This window comes from Camelus dromedarius, chromosome 24 (genome assembly GCF_036321535.1).
Source record: "Camelus dromedarius isolate mCamDro1 chromosome 24, mCamDro1.pat, whole genome shotgun sequence".
Classification (NCBI taxonomy): Eukaryota; Metazoa; Chordata; class Mammalia; order Artiodactyla; family Camelidae; genus Camelus; species Camelus dromedarius.
Genome location: NC_087459.1, coordinates 26370619 through 26388777, shown reverse-complemented (window position 1 = coordinate 26388777; position 18159 = coordinate 26370619).

Sequence of the window (18159 nt, the reverse complement as noted above, 5' to 3'; positions counted from 1 at the left end):
CTGCAAGGGAAGCTGAGAAATCAAGATTTATTTTTGAAGCTGGATACATGGCCTGTGCATAAAGAAGAAGGGGAGTTTGAGTATGGGGGGGGTGCACATCCAGTGCTGCCTCCCACAGATACCGTACGTATTACTCAGGAACTTTTTCTCCCCACTTGATATATTGTGAATCATATTCCTATTGTCAGCTGAAATAAATGCACAGCCTAAAAGTTGAGAGTTAAGTTTTATTTGGCGGGAGGACTCAAGCCGGGATGACAGCCTCTCAGATCGCTCTGAGGCACTGCTCCGAAGAGGTAGAGGACGAACTAGGATATACAGGAGCTTTACAACAAAGACCAGGTAGTTGGAATAATAAAAGATAATTTGTTGCCTAAAAAAAACCAGGCACCTCAAGTTAAAGAATTTAATGCTTTTCTATGTATGGGAGGAAGCAAACATTTGGGCTCATTGAATTCATTCTTTTGACAAGCATCTAGCTATCTAGGGCAAGTATCTTGTCCTTTCTTATCCTGAGTCCCCTCAGAGGGCACCATTGTGAGTGGCTACAGAGGCTGGGCTGCAGACTTGTCTTCACTGGGGGGTGGCGGCAGCCACTGATGACTTGATGGTTTCAACATTCTTCGTTTACTGATACGGTTTGCAATATTTTTCATTCACACTATCAAAAGCTTCACAACAGTCCCACAGGATGGTACTACCATAACTTATGCCCAGTTGTTTTCTTAAACAAAGACGGTGGCAGTAAACATCTTTGTAGCTACATCCTTCGGTGCTGGTGCTTCTGTTTCTGACGTTTAGATTTACAAAAGTGGCTTTCTGCGTGAGTGGCGTCTCTATGGCTTTTATCGATTGCTGTGAACCATTCACCCTGAAACTTCATAGCTTAAATTAACAAATATTTATTATCTGATATTGATTCCCAGAGTCAGGAATCCAGGAGCAGCTTAGATGGGTAGTTCTGGATCCGAGTCTCCTAGGAGATCGCACTCAAGCTGCCTGTTGCACTGTAGTTATGTGAGGGCTGGATGGGGGCAGGAGGATCTTCTCCAAGCTCACTCACATGGCTGTTGGCAGACCTCAGTTCCTTGATGATTGTTGACCAGCAACCTCAGAACATGGGCCTCTCCCTAGGAGTGCCAACATCATGGTAGCATGCTTCCCCCAGAAGGAGTGATTCAAGAGGGAAAATAAGCACCCAAGACAGAGCCACAGTCTTTTTTTTATAACCTACTGTCATCACTTCTGCATTCTGCTGCTGATCACACAGAGAACCCCTAATACAATAGGAGAGGACTACACAAGGGCGTGAATACAGGAGTCAGGGAACGTTGGGAGCCATGTGCCTCCAGTGGCTGGCTACCAGTTTATGTATTTTTTCTTTCGTTGCTTATGCTTTCGTTGTCATATCTAAGAAACCACTGCCTAATCCAAGCTCACAAAGATTTACTCTCCTCCTGAGACCGTAAAAGTTTTAGCTCTTACATTTAGGTCTGTATCTCATTTTTAATTAATTTTTATATATGGTGTGAAATAGGCATCTCATTTCATTCTTTTGCATGTATATATAAAACTGTACTATCCCCATTTGTTGAAAAGGCAATGTTTTCCCCATTGATTGGTCTTGGCACGTTTGTTGAAGATCAGTTGACCAGAAGTGCGAGTTTATTTCTGGGCTCTCAGTTCTATCCCACTGGTGCATATGTCTGTCCCCGTGCTGGTACCGCACTCTATTATGGAAGTGTTGAAATGAGGAAGTAGCAACTCCTTCAACTTTGTTCTCCATTTTGAAGATTGTTTTGGCTATTCTGGGTCCCTTACATCTCCATGTAAACCTTAGGATCAGCTTCTTAATTTCTGCCCAAAAAAAGCTAGTTAGGGTTTTGATGGAATCACTTGGAATCTATAAATCAGTTTGGGGAGTATTGTCATCTCAATAACATTAAGTCTTCTGATCCATGAACATGGGGTGTCTTTACATTAATTGAGGTCTTTCTTAATTTCTTTAATGATGTTTTGTAGTCTTCAGTGCACAAATCTTACATTTCTTTTAGAATTTTTTTCCTAAATATTCTTTTTGCTGTTGTTAGAATTATTTTCTTAATTTGATTTTTGGATTGAAATGCAATTGATTTTTTTTTTTTTTTTGTATATTGGCCTTATATCCTGCAACCTTGCTAAGCACATTTATTTGCTCTAATAGTATGTGTGTGTATGTGTTTTAAATGGCTTCCATAGGTTTTATATGTACATGATCATGTCATTTACAAATAGAAGTAATTTAGTGCTTTTATTCCAACCTGGATGCCTTTTACTTCTTCTTGCCTAATTGTTTTAGCTTGAACGTCCATACAAAGTTAAACGTCCAATACAAATGATGAGAATGGGCATCGTTGTCTTGTTCCTGATTTTAGGGGAAAAGCTTTTTAGACTCTGACCACTAAGTATGATGTTAGCTGTAGAGGGTTTGGTAGATGTTCTGTATCAGGCTGCGAAACCGTAACTTATACTTAAATGGTAATTTTCATATAAAGTCATTGGTACAGTGTTTGGCACAGAGCAAGCCCTGAAGAGTATTGGGTATCATCATCGTCATCATCATTAGCTACTTAACCATCCTCCTACTGTGGGACATTTAGATATTTCCTGTATTTGACCATTATAAGTAACCCAGCAATGGACATCTGTACTGATCCTGGTGCTCTTTCAAAACCAAATAATATTTCACAGTATCTGAAAGCAAGTCATTATGCTGTACGCCTAAACTTACACAGTACTCTATGCTGATTATATCTCAATAAAACAGGAGAGAAATAGTAGCCCCCAAATCTGAAGCACTCTATCCCGTTAGCTTCAACTTCACCCACAAAGCTTAAGCATATGGCAATTCTACCGATCTCTAGCAGTAATGGCCTCAGTCTTCTTCATCACTGTTATGGGTTGAATTGGGTCCTCCCAAAAAAGATACATTGAAGTCTTTGCCCCCAGTACCTCAGAATGTGCCCATGTTGGGAAATAATCTTCACAGAAATAAAGTGATGTCATTCAAGTGCGCTGTAATCCAGTTTGACTGATGTCCTTATAAAAAGGAGAAATATGGACATAGAGACAGACAAGCCAGAGGAAGACAATGTGAAGAGACAGGGAGAATGTCATGTGAAAGCAAAGGAATTCCAAAGATTACTGGGAAATTCACCGGAAGCTGGGGCAGAGACCTGAAACGGATTCCCCCTCCCCACCCTCAGAAGGAACCAACCCTGCTGACACCTTGATCTTGGACTTCTAGCCTCTAGAGCTAGGAGACAAAATTCTGATATTTTTAAGTCGCCTAGTTTATGGTACTTTATCATGGCAGCCCTATGAAATTAACACAATAGCTAAGACAGAGGAGAAAATGGAGATACTGGGAGGCAGCTGGCAGTGTCTGCAGTGGAGGGTCTGTAAAGGGAAACCTGACTTCCCATGCTGGGCTTCTGACACAGCTGTGTTAGCATCACGCGCACGTCACCGGTTCTGTTCTGGGCTACGTGCTGCGCACCTGGGGTTGCCTGAAGCCTGCCATCTCCTGAGCCTGGTATAAGGTGTACAAGTTGGAACTGGACTTGGAGTGTGGAGCTGGAACGTGCTGGGGCTGTGGTGAGAGAGCTCTGGCCCCGGGACACACGCCCTCACTTGGAGATCCTTGCTGTCACAATATTTGTATGAAAAGGAGTTTTCAGACGCCTCATTCGCACACATCTTCATTCCCCAAACACAACTGAGCAGTGCTTGACACACTTTGTTCTAAATGGAGGAATCAGAGTTGGAAGAGGCCTGTCCTTGGGAAAGACAGACCTGCATGTGGAGAATAACAGTGTGGACAGTAGCAACTGAGAGGTCACACTTCCTGAGGGCTCCCTCTGTGCCAGGCCCTGCTCTAAGCACCTGGTGGATGTTAGCTCACTGAAGGTTTTTAAGAACACTTTGAAGCGGGGAGGGTAAAGCTCAATAGAGTGTGTGCTTAGCATGCATGAGGTCCTAGGTTCAATCCCCAGTACCTCCATTAAAAAGAAAAAAGTAAATAAATAAACCTAATTATCTGCCCCACCAAAAAAAAAAGAAAGAAAAAAAAAGAAAAAGAACCCTTTGAGGAAAGACTATTATTATCTCCCTTTTGCAGCAGAGAAAACTTGCCCAAGGCTGCACAGCGAGTAACAGGCAGATCTAGGATCTGAACCCAGAGTGGGAGCTCTTGGCTCTCAAGCTATTCATTCCCTGTACAAAACTATTACAATAAAACGAATAAAGTGCTACAGCAGTAAATGTTGCCGAAAGATCAGCCCCCGTCCTGACAAGCCAAATAACCCAGAGACAAGGTCCTGGATCTTAGAAGAAAACAGGCAGCTTTATTACTTTGCCAGACAAAGGGGACTCACAGCAGGTTAGTGCCTTCAAAACTGGGAACCCAACTTGGGGATGGGGTGGGGTGGTTATACAGCCATAGCTCAAACAATAAAGCTTAGATAACAATCAACAGAATCATTTTCTCATCAGAAGACTTAGAATGGTGTCATGATGTCTTCAGGTGACCAATTCTATGCAGGCTAGCAGTTGTCAATTTTTTGATCTCTTTATCTCCTAAGCACTCAAGGTGTAGTCTTCTTGGTATTTAGCCTACTTTGTAAGGTTACAGTTCTGTGACCCTCTCCCTGGAGATCAACTCAGAGACCAAGCATGATTATAGCTTTTGATTACTGGAATAAAGTAGACACAGTAAGATCAGTGTCTTTAGTTTTAACAGTGGGCCTGGAACTGTGAGTAGCAACCGGTCAGTCAGGTCAGTTGACCGTTCTAAGAGCAAGCATAAGAATAAGCAATCTGTTAGCCTAAGTGTGGCCATTTTATTAATCCTCCTTCATAAATATGGTAACAATAAATAGGACCCTACCAGTGGGCACAATTTCCTGCAGAAACAAAGACAGGAAGACAGGCCACTCTGCCGGGATGAGCTGGAGGATATTTCCATGGAGGAGCCATTCCTCAGCTGAGATTTGAAAAGAGAATTCACTGGAACCCAATAGTGGGAAGGTCATTTCAGGTATGTGCCAAACCAGGCAGGCGTGAAGGGGCTCGCCGTGTTCAGCGGGCACCGGTCTGTTTGTTACAGAAGTGTTCTTAAAATAATAAGGATGAAGAGCTACTGAGAACAAATTTCTTCATCATTAGGTCCTGTCTGCTCATTTCAATTACAACTGAAATACTATTTATTTTAAAAAGAACTAAAAATTCAAATTCAAATTTTTTACATTAAAAAACATAAAAAAAAATTTACATTGAAATTTTTAAAAATTTACTACATTTTGAGGGGGAGGTAATTCAGCCTATTTACTTTTCATGGAGGTACCGGGGATTGAACCCAGAACTTTGTGCATGCTAGCACTGACCTATACCCTCTCACCCTTAAACATATTTTAAAAATAACTAGTACTACTTGATTTCTTTTTTTTTTTTTTAACTTTTATAAGTTACTTTTTTAAATTTTATTTTTTAATCAAAAATATTGTTTTCTTTTTGGAGGGAGGTCATTCGGTTTATTATTTATTTATATTTTAATGGTGGTTCTGGGGACTGAACTCAGGACTCTGTGCATGCCCTATCACTGAGCTCTACCCTGCCCCCCATTACTTGATTTCTAATCCCACGGTTTCTATGATATGCTAACCACTTCCTTGAAGTGACCTACAAGGGATATAAAAGCTGCAGTTTGCAGGCTAAAGTTTCCCAGGAGTTTTAGTCCGAGGGAGTGCTACAGGGTCGCAGTGACAAGAGGAAGACAGCAAAGTGGATTCTTGCCTAAACTGGAAGTTTATAAAAATTTTCCATGAGGTGGCAGCAGTTCTTCAAGGAGTTGTGGAATATAATCTTGCTGGAAATGTTCTCAAAAAGGTGTTACCACTCAAGAGATGTCTTTCCTACACTTGAGTTGTGCCCATCTTGAGATAAAATCTTGTCATTTACAAATCCCTCCATTTAAAAACTGAAACTGTTTTCAAACTATGTTTCTTGACACTGTTTTCTACCAAGGAACAAAAACTGAGGCTCTTCTAAATTTCAAGGTCAATTCCAAAGGGTCTAACGAAAGATGCAAAATTCAATTCCCACCACAGCTACTGGAAGGCAGTATTTAATCTGAGCCCTGCTAACCACAGCCAGGCAGGCAGTAAGTGATTTGGACATCTGCAAGTGTGCCGTGCTTCCAGACCCAGCGAGCGTGTCCCTTACTTTTCACTCTAAGGCTGGCAGCCCCACGAGTTTCTGTTTTCTCAGCAATGATGCTGATCTCAATTTACACTGTAAGAAAAAGAATAAGAAAAGAATTGTGCTAGCGGAAATGCAGCAGAGAAAAGAATAACTGCATGGGCCCTTACAGAAGAGAATTGTTTTCTTCTCTGAACAAAGGGGCAGATGGATTAGCCCTGGCTCCTCCCCTTGCCAGCTGGGCCCCTCACCTGATTCTCTCTAAACCAGTTTTTTCCAGCCATAAACATAATGACTACAACACCTTTTCATAGGATTGGAGAGTGCAAAGCAGAGAACATCCTTGAAACCACTTTGGAAACTCTTACTGCTGTACTTGTCAGGTCACCAAAACGGTTCTACACAGTGGCTTTTTTTTTTTTTTTTTTTTTTTTTTCCAATCTCACATAAGACAGACAATGGAAGGGAAAATCAAAGTCATCATCCTCTTGTCAATCAATTCTTGGCTGGTTTTGTCGCTGGCTGCCTTGTAGACTCCCCAGGGAGCCCTCACCCCAGCCTGGGGCCATCTCCACAGTCCCTCTGGGGTGGGGTGTGGACTTGAAGCAGCCACTTCTTAAACTTCTGAATACCCTTGAAGGGACTTGGCCTTATCCTGAGTGGTCACATGCTTTCCTTGCTGAGAACACTGCCAGCCAAGAAACCAAAGCGTTTGCTTAAATGAATCTGTTAAACAGCTGCTTCAAATTCAACCTAACAGATCCCTTGGGGGCAAAAGGCAGCCTGACCTCACTGAGTTAAATGGCCACACTTTCCCTTCTGGTCTTAGAGTAGCTTTTTAACTAGCATCTTTATAGAATTATTCAACATTGAAAGTGGGTATCTGTGGCCTATAATTTGAGAGATCTTTAATTTAATATAATTATAGGGACACTTCTGAAATTAATGTCCAAATAACCAAAGGCACTAGATGACTACCCCATACATTATTTCAGCACCTTCCTAAAATTAAAAAAAAAAAGAAAACATACAAAAATTGTTTTAAATTTCTGTCCATTCCCTCTTCTATGTCTATTCCATCTCTTCCCCAAAATGATACTTAAATTCAGAATTTTTTTACTAATTTTGAGTACTTCATTTGTTGCGACTGAGTTTATTAAGCCTCTAATGAAAATATTAGTAGTTTTTGGTTAAAGTCAGAGGCATTCATTAATAAAGAATCTTCAAGTATGAATGAATATTCCAGAAATTTTCTCTGTGCTCTGTGATCAAGATTAATTTGCTGTAAAATTACCTTTCTCCAGAAGGCATCTGCACACATTTGAACTGAACTCAGAATTTTTCAAAATAAGCCCTAAATTAAAAAAAAAACCAAAAACCTATTCTGTTATAAAACCAAAATAATTTCATACAACTTTCCTTTCCAGAAAGATTAGCAAATAAAAGAAGGCCTTCTTGTAAAATGTGGTCCTGACATGTCTTGGTAGAAAATAAATGTGCACTGAATTTCTCCTCTTCAAAAGAGAGATTCTCTGTCTGGCAGCCTCGGAAACCAAGGTAGGGCAGCAACTTCTGGCCAAAACAAAATTCAGGCTGCTGGGTGGGATCCAGGTGTTTCTCTATTAGGGGCCACACATACCCTGGGATACCTGTAGGAATACACTGCATACCTGCAGCACCTTCCTTACGTCATCCTAACCACATCAATGGCCCATCCTAACTTTTTTAAAATTGCAATATAGTTGATGTTCAATATCGTGTTAGTTTCAGGTGTACTACATAGTGATTTGGTATTTGCATACATCATGAAATGATCACCACTAGAGGCTAGTAACCATCTGTCCCCATACTAAGTTATTAAAATATTATTGACCACATTCCTTATATGACTTAACTTATTTTATAACTGGAGGGTTGTACCCTTAATCCCCTTCACCAATTTCGCTCCCCCCACCCCAACTTCTTAACTTCTGATTCATACTCGGGCCTGCAAAGTGCTTGTATTTGACAACTGTCCCTGTACATAAAGCTATCCCCTTTCGAGTCTTACAAAGCCATAAAATATTCATGGTCTTCTGTAGACCAAGCAAATTGTTTTTTAGTTACGGTAAAATGCACAAAATAAAAAACGTACCATGGTAACCATTTTTAAGTGTGCAGTTCAGAAGCAGTAAGTATATTCACATTGTTGCACAACCCATCTCCAGAACTGTTTTCAACTTGCAAAACTGAAACTCCATGCCCATTGAACAGTTCCACTTACCCCCACCTCCAGCCCCTGGAAACCACCCTTTTATTTTCTGTCTCTGTGAATGTGACCACTCTCACTACTGCATACAAGTGGAGCCATACAGTGTTTGTCTTTTTGTGCAAGCGAATGTTTTTAACCCTAATTGTGCCACATCAAATTCACAGCCAGAAAGCAGAAGACCTGAAAACTTGAACTTTATGAATGATTTTGTAAAACACATTCATACACATGCACACAGACTCGTAGACAGACACTATTCCGACAGCTCCAAGCTTGGGACAAAGGCCATCTGTGGGGGCCAGGAAGGCCTAATGTGTGAGAGTGCTACTCCAGGTGTCCCATCTGAGTGAGAAGAAAAAAAAGATGTGCTTGTGACTGCTGGGAAGGGTCAAGGTCTTTCAAGTTATACAAGAATGGACCTGCAGAGAGTGTTCTCAGGACACAATCTGGAGCGGAAACGACGTCAAACTAGTTGCAAGAGGGAACAGCAGCCACCTCCAAGATCAAATCCAGGGCCAGGTGTGCAAAGAGGCCTCAGGGCTCAGAGCTCTGGCCTGGGAATTTCACAAAAGCCTCATCCGGTTCTGCAGGTTTGGCTTTGAGGATGTGTTCCTATGCCTCCCAGTGTTGTCTGCTCCTCCCGTGCCAGTCTGGCCCAGGGTCAAGGTAGTCTGGATCCAGGAGAAACCGGGGTGCAGGTGCCCCGGGGATTGTGACAGGAGGCCCATAAGGAGGACCCCTTCTTACTGTCTCCACACTGAAAACTACTGGGTTCTTACTTTACAAAACACCATGGGAAATTTGCTCAGGGGTGGAAGGCTTTGCTGGCTGCTTTGCTGGCTACTCCGCTGGTGTCAGGGCCAGAGTGGGGAACAGCAGAGGCTGGCAGCCGGGGGTCCCGCACTGCCAGGGTCCTGATGCAATGCGCCCCTCCTATGGCTTCTCCCATGTCCTAAGGTGGGGTGTCAGGAATGTAGCGAGAGAGGCCTTCACCAAGGGCTCTGGACTGTTATTCTCCCTTCTCCTTTGCCGCTGTACAATTTATCCGGATAGTTCTTCCCTCCTGGAGAGCTTGCAGGGACAAGACCGCCTGTGCTGGCTGCCAGCGCCCAGGTGTGCCCAAGCTGGCTGCTCCTGGGGCAGGGCGGGTGGCCTTACTGGAGGGACGCCTCCTCAGGCCTCCAGGCTTCCATCCTTGAGCCCAGAAGACCTGCTGGGCACTGCCTCTCCACGCAGCCCCGTCTCCTGCTGTGTCCCTCCGTGTCCCACCGAATCCCACTGCATCTCACGGTGTCCCACCCTGCCTGCCTTCCAAGGCCTTGTTCCCAGAGGTCCCCAATGCCCCCGCCCCCAATCCGCAAGCGGCCTCAGTCTTCCTGGGACTCCTTGCCGCATCTGTCCTGGCACTTTCTCGGGGGCTTCTCGGGTCCCATGTAATATCCACATGTCTTATGTGTTTGGGAGGAGAAGGGGGCTTCCTCGAGATGCTAGTGGTGGCCCAGGTGGTTGGGCTGGGACAAGGATGTGGGTGCGGAAATGGGTGATGTGGGGCCGCCCTGCACACGTGTCCTCCCCTCTCCCAGATAATCTGGCTGCGTTCTCCTCATAATTCCCCCACTGGCCTGAGGGAAGCTCTCTCCTCTTTTATCTGTTTCTCTCTTATCTCTCTCTCTTTCCCGCAGTGCTGCAGTTTCTTGAAAAGTGAACCGCACATTTACCCTCACACCCAACAATTTCGCTTCCAGCTATTAATCCAAGAGAAGTGTCCCCACACAGACTTAGTAAGAGCATCCATAGCAGCTTTGTCCACAAAAACCCGAAACTGGCGACAACCCAGCTGCCCATCAGGCCTGGACAATGAATGGCACAGCCGCACAAAGGAAGAGTACCCTGCAGTAAAGAGGGGTGGGGTCCTCACACATACAGGAATATGAACTGATCGCCAAAATGTGAGGCTGAGTGCATGAAAGAAGCCTGACACCAAGACCTCATCCTGGATGAGTTCATTTCTGTGACATTCTAGAACAGGCAAGCTCGCCGTGGCCAGGCCTGCAGTGTGGGGGAGGGAACTCTTTCCAGCGATGGAAGTGCGCTCTATCTCGATTGTGGCAGAGGGTTACGTGGGTCAACACGTTGGTCAAAACTCAGTTAACTAAACGCACAGAAAGGAATGATTTTATTCCATGTAAATAGAATACCCTAATGAAGAGATTTCATTATTTGTTCAAAGCCGCTTCATCCAGCTTCCCTGAGTGGGTGGCACAATTGTGGCTGGAAATGGGAGCTGGAATGACAGGCATCCTGACCGACGTGTCCAGCACACATTTCTTAGGTGGCACAGAAGGCCCATTGTGATCAGACACTGGTCTCTCTGCAGCCTGGTCTGCTCCTGGCCCTGAGCCCCAGGCAGCGCCAAATATCTGCCTATCTCTATGAGCTGTGCACGTTGACCTTTCGTAAATCTGACGGGCTCTTCTCTCTGCCTTCAATACCCCCCACCCTTTATCTTCTTTGCTAGAAAGTTCCATGCTTCCTTCAGGGTCTTCCCCGCCTCCCCTGGGCTCTCACTAAAGTGCGCTAGTAATAGTGTATGATAACATCTGTCCTCCCACAAGTCTGTAGCCGCCCTGAGGTCAAGGACTGCATCATATTCCTGTCTGCATCCCCCAAAGCACCCAGCATACTCCCTTGAATGCCTGTTAGACCTAAAAAATTTGCTAAATAAATTCTCACATCCTCCCTAAGAAATAGATGTTATTCTCTTCAACGTGCAGTTGAGAAAAATGCAGCTCAGAGAGTTTAAACAATGATGCTGAGGATCTCAAAGGCAGGAAGGATGGGGCGGAGTTAAGTCTAAGGCTGTCAAGCCTGTGCTTTTTACCTTCACTCAGTCAGTCAACAAACATCAAATGCCTACTGTGTGCTCACAAAGAGTGGAAACATATACTGGGTGGAAACAGGAATGAATGAATGAACACAGGCTGCCTTTCCTCCTCTCTGCCGTCTGCACCAGTATGTGTAGCAGGTGTCCGCCCTGGAGGGACCTAGTCCAGAGAAACCACACACCCGCTCTCAAAGGCAGCCAGCTCTAGATCTAAGGGGTTAGTTTGGCTGATGGATTTAGAGTCCTTTGGTGGGCTTATAGTGACAGCTGTGTTTTGCATTTTACTATAAAAATCTCGTTGGTTTTATTAACTAGGTTTGTGCCTGCACTGCTTGCATTTTTGCTTGAATTTGAATCTGCAGTATGTGGCCCCCACATATGGAAAGGGCCAAACGTAACTTTCTCTGTTAACTTATAAATTTCATGGCTCAGCTGATGCCTTGAGCAGGGATGGAATGTAGTAAATGCCCAGGTAATTTGCTGAGAATAAATTTTGCCCGTTTCATTTGCTGAAGCTTGATTGTGAGTGAGTGGACATTCTTAGCCAGATTTCTAAAAAAAAAAAAAAAATCTTTAATTTCCTATGTCTGTCTGCAGTATGTCAGGAAATAGCTCAGAGATCATTTCACTTTGCTTGAAAACAGAGTTAATCTTTTATTTGGGCCCAAATATGACTTTTTCCCCCCTCCTTTCCAATTCGTTGGTGGGATAAAATTGTGCTGTACGTTTTACTTCATGGTATCACCCAGAACAGTGCAACTTAGAAATCAGTACTGCATTTTACTTTATGTTTTTATAAGAATTAAACTTATCATCAAGATATGATGAAACCAAATTATTGCTACTTAAAACAACATGAATGAATCTCATAAACATGATATTGAGTGAGGAAAAAGAATACAGAAGAGTATATACACGTCATGATTCCATTAATATGAAGTTCAAAAAGAGGCAAAATGGATCTGTAGGAAAGGAAGCAAGGGCAGTGGTTCTCACTGGGGGATAGTGACTATGGAGGGGTCCAGGGGAGCTTCTGGGATGCTGTCACTGGCCTATTTCTTGATCTGAGTTCTGATTACGTGGGTGTGCACACTGTGAAAGTTTATAAAATTATTCACCACTTATGGTCCAGTCTGTATGCATGGCATGCATCTTCAGAAATGAAAACTGTGTTGACACCCAATTTCAGTACCTTTTCCAGTTAAAATGATGTCATTTTATTTTATTTTTGTTTTATTTTTGTATTTATTTAACAATATTATATATTTTTAAACTGAGGTATAGTTAATATACAATATTATATGTTACAGGTATACAACAGAGTGATTCAATTTTTAAAGGTTATACTCCATTTACAGTTATTATAAAATATTGGCTGTATTCCCCATGGTGTACAATGCATCCTTGTGGCTTATTTTATACCTGAGAGTTTGTACCTCTTAATCCTCCACCTCCATCTTGCCCCTCCCCCTTTCCTCTCCCCACTGGTAACCACTAGTTCCTTCTCTATATCCGTTAATCTGTTTCTTTTCTGTTATATTCACTAGTTTATTGTATTCTTTTAGATTCCATATGTAAGTGATATCTTACAGTATTTGTCTCTTCTGACTTATTTCACTTAGCATAATGCCCTCCAAGTCCATCCATGCTGTACAAATGATGGATTTTTATCCAATTGTCCTTTATCTTCTGTAAACCAGCAAGTAGTAATAATAAGATAAAATTTGTTTTTAGTTTTTAATTCTATATCATTGAATGAAGGGCTTCGTTTAATTTAATCAACATTTTGGCCATTTGTCCTAAGGTAATCTATAAGATTACCTGTGTCTATCTTAATTGATTTCTTAGGATTTTGCCCAATATGACTATTTCCATTTGTTCTTTTTAAAAAAAAATTTTTTAATAGAGGTACTGGGGATCAAATCCCCGACCTTATACATGCTAAGCATGCACTCTACCACTATACCCTCCCCCTGCTTCCATTTGTTCTTACATTTTTAAAAGGTACATGATATACAAAAATAACATTTTCTCCATAGTTCATTTCCTACTTAGCACCTTCTGATTTCTTGTTTTGTTCTTTAATAAAAATGTGTAGGTGCAAAATGTGATGAGGTTAACACACACAAGAATGCCACTTTGGAACATGAGGTCGAGGGATGTTTTCAGGTTCCAGGGACCCCACACCAGCCAATTCTGTAAGCTAAGGAGCTAGCACTATCCCCAAATCATGATGCTCATTTGTAAACTCCTTCCTTTGGTATTTATTTAATTTTTTTCTTTAAGCCTTGAATATTTATATGATTAATAATCAGTAGAGTTCTACCAAAATCCAAATTTCTAGCTTCTCGCTCTTTTTTTTTTTTAATTATTCTCTTTTTGGGGGGGTAATTAGGTTTATTTATTTTTATTTATTTTTCAACAGAGGTGCTAGAAACTGAACCCAGGACCTAGTGCATGCTAAGCATTCACCCTACCACTGAGCTATATCTCCCAATTTCTAGCTTCTCTTACTCAGGAAATCAGGTGACAAGGGACCTATGTTCCTGACTGGCAAGAGCTTGCTGACTGACGTTAACTTTATCAGGCATCTGACATGTGACAGGCATTAGCCCTGTGCCAGGACTGGGAATCAAAAAATGAATGAGAGGAGATCTTTGTTCTCAAGAAATCAGAGTCGAAAAAGTAAGCTAAGAGACGTATACAGATATTTATAATACAAGCTAGATCTGGTAAATGTCCTAAGAGATTTATAAAAAGCTATAAAATTCCACAGAAGGGAGAAATCACCTATAAATAGAGAGCTCACCAAGACCTTTACCATTTTTTTTTCAAATTATAAATAAAACATTCTTGTCATAGAAAAATTAGAAGTTTCAAACATATGAAAGACCAAAAAACAAAAAAACAAAGAAAAATATAAAAGACCATTTTAAGTTTAAGCACCCAACCATACCACCTCCACATATCTTGGATATTTCTTCCAATCTGATTTTTTAATGTGTGTTTCTTAATAAAAATGATATAACATATTTACAGCCTGCTTTTAGTTCCCCAAGATACATCCCTCCTCCACTGAAGCAAACTTGGAGCTGGAAAGAATGATTGTAATCCACTATTTCCAAACTCTGGAACCTGATCAAACACTTACATAACAACAAGCAGAGTGCTTAAAGAGGGAGAGGCTACTGATTTTTCACAGTGTATACAAACCAGCTACTGTTGCCCACTCCTCAGTCCCACTGTGACGGGATAGCAGCCTCTGTTCCAGGAGTAGATGGATTGGTGCCAGGATGGGCAGTAGGGATTTGGTCCTTCAAAAATTTGAGATTGTGCATTATGGCTGGTCTGGTAGTTCCCTAAGGGACTAGTGCAGATAAACCTTTCATGAAAAAAACTCTCAACAAAGGAGGACTAGAAGAAAACTTCCTAAACATGATAAAGACCATAAATGTAAAACCCACAGCAAACATCACACTGAGTGGTGAAAGACTGAAAACTTTTCCCCTGAGATCAGGAACAAAAGAAGGATGCTCAGTTTGGCCACTTCTATTCGACATAGTACCAGAAACTTTAGCCTGAGAAAGAGACAAGAAAAAGAAATGAAAAGCATCAAAATTGGATAGAAAGAAATAAAATTATCTCTGTTCACAGATGATATGTAGAAAGGCCTAAAGAATCCATTAAAAACATCATTAGAGCTAATAAATTTGCAGAATATAAAAATAAACACATAAAAATCAGTTTTATTTCTATGTACTATCAATGAACAATCTGAAAAGGAAATTAAGAAAACAATTCCGTTCACAAGAGTATCAAAAGAATAAAATACTTGGGAATACATGTAACCAAGGAGACAAAAGTTTTGTATACTGAAAACTTCAAAACATTGCTGAAAGATACTAAAGAAGACCTAAATAAAAAGAAGGATATCTCTAATTCACAGATTGGAAGATTTAATATTACTAAAATGACAGCAATACCCAAAGTGATATGCAGATTCAACTCAATCCCTATCAAAGTCCCAATGGAAATTCTTGCAGAAATACAAGGACCCATCCTAAAATTCATACGGAATATCAAGGGACCCTGAGTAATCTTGAAAAAGAAAGTTGGAGGACACACATTTCCCAACTTCAAAACTTCCTATGAAGCTACAGTAGTCAGAACAGTGTGGTACTGGCAGAAGGACAGACGTTTAGACCAACAGAATAGAACAGAAAGCCCAGAAGTAAACCCAAGGTTATTCAATAGGGAAAGGACAGTCTTTTTGACAAATGGTGCTGTGAAACTGGAAATTAAATGAATGTGCATGGGAATTTAAAAAAAAAATTTTCTCTGTGAAAAGGGGGAAAAAGGGAATAAAGTTAAAATGGCACAGTTGACACACACACAAAAAAACCACAGTGGGGGAGGGAGGTGGAGGAGGAGAATGAGGAGGGCGTCCCCATTGCAGCACCCGAGCCAGCAACCTGGGATGCTAGCATCTCTACCCCAGCGCAAGCTTCCTCCCAGGGTCACTGCCCTGTCCCACCTTGTGCTCCCCCAACTTCCTGGGAGGTGGATGGTGAGAAGTCAGATACCCAGGCTGGGGAGAGGAGGAACTGTGCTCGGGGAATGGGCCTGGGGTCAGACCATGCACAGGGTGTGACAGCTAAAGGCCCCCAGTGTCTCCCCCCGAGGGAGGGACTTGGGTGAGGAGTGTGGACACCAGAGGCCAGTGTTGGCTCCTCTTCCAGCATCAGGCGAGAGGCAGAACAGTCAGAGCCTCCTGGGCAAAGTACTTCACGTTCACGTCCTGGTCCTGAGTCAGCCTCTCTAGGATGGGCTTGGCCTTGCTCTGCAGTGTGCTCTTGTCCCGGATGAGCCCTGTCTTCTGTAGGGACTTGGTCACATTAAAGTGGACATTGGCGACTGGGTCCCCAGTCATACTCAGCACTGTGGGTAGCATGCGCTTGGTGGTGATGTCTTACCCTGCACTGCAGGCACAAATTAAGTCAAAATGGATCAGATGAAAATTTAAGAGCTAAAACTATGAAACTCTTTCAAGAAAACATAGGGGAATATCTTCATGACCTGGGATTTAGCAACAGTTTCTTAAGTAGATACCAAAAGCAATGGCAAATAAGCAAATAAATAGGTCAATGAGACTTTATCAAAATTAAAATTTTGTGCAACAAAGTACATGTTATTTCACTATTTAAGAAAGTGAGAAGACAACACAGGATGGGAAAAAATACTTGCAACTAATAAATCTGATAAGAGATTAATTATAACCAGAATATACCAAGAACTACTACAATATACAATACCTCAAGGACAAAAAGGACAACCCAACTGAAAAATGAACCAAGGACTCAATTTCTCCAGTGATTTAAAAATGGACGATAAGCCCATGACAAGTGCACAACTTCGTTTGCCGTGATGGAAATCCAAACCAAAACAGCCACAACGAGATATCACTTCAAACCCACTAGGTTGGCTATTATTAAAACACTGGCAAGCACGCACATGCACGCGTGCACGCGCCCACACACACACAAATCAAGGGGAAAATAACAAGTGGTTGTGAGGATGTGGAAAAATTGGAACCCTCACGTATTGCTGGTGGGAATGTGAAATGGTGCAGCCCCCATGGAAAACAGTTTGATGGTTCTTCAAGAAGTTCAGCATAGGATTTCCATATGACCCAACAATTCCATTTCTAGGTCTAGATCTAAAAGAAATGAAAACAGGGACTCAGACAGATACTTGGACATGAATGTTCATAGCAGCATTATTGACAATATCCAATAGGTGGAAACAACCCAACTGATAAACAGATAAATCAAACGTGGTGTATCTATACAACGGAATATACTCAGCCATAAAAAGGAATGAGTTTCTGATATATAGTACAACATGTAATCTTGAAAACACGCTAAATGCAATAAGCCAGGCACAAGAGGACAGATGTTGTATGATTCCATTTTTATGAGATATTTAGAATAGGCAAATTTTTGGAGACAGCAAGTAGAATAGAGGTTACCAGGAGCAGGAGGAGAGGGGAGAATGGGAGATATATCTTAATGGCTACAGTTTAAGAAAAAAAACTTTTATTGAAGTATAGATGGTTTACAGTGTTGTGTTAATTTCTGGTGTACAGTATAGTGATTCAATTATACGTATATATTCCTTTTCATATTCATTTTCATTATTGGCTATTACAGGGTACTGAATATAGTTCCCAGTGTATACAGTAGGACCTTGTTGTTTGGATAGTTTTTGGGGGATGACAAAATTTCTAGAAATAGTGGTGATGGTTACACAACATTGTGAATGCATGTAATACCATTGAGTTGTATACTTAAAAATGGTTAAAAGGGTAAATTTTATGTTATATATATTTCACTATAATAAAACAAAACCAAAAATCCATACCAAACTTAGACTTTCTTGTTATTTATAAAGATTGAAAGAGTATGTTATGGGGAGCCTGTAGTTCAGTGATAGAGCACATTTGGCATGCAAGAGGTCCAGGGTTCAATCCCCCTTACTTCCATCATCATCATCATCATCATCATCATCATCATCATCATCATCATCATAGATGAAACTAATTAACTCCCCCTCCGCAAAAAAAAAAAAAAAAAAAAAAAAAAAGAAGAAGAAGAAGAAGAAAGAATGTTAAAGGGAAACCTTTTTCACTATTTAGGAAACAATGCTGACTCAACAGGACTCAGATGAACATTGAGACTAAGCAGGTTCAAGACTGAAGTATCAAACCAGGATACCTATTCACCTATTC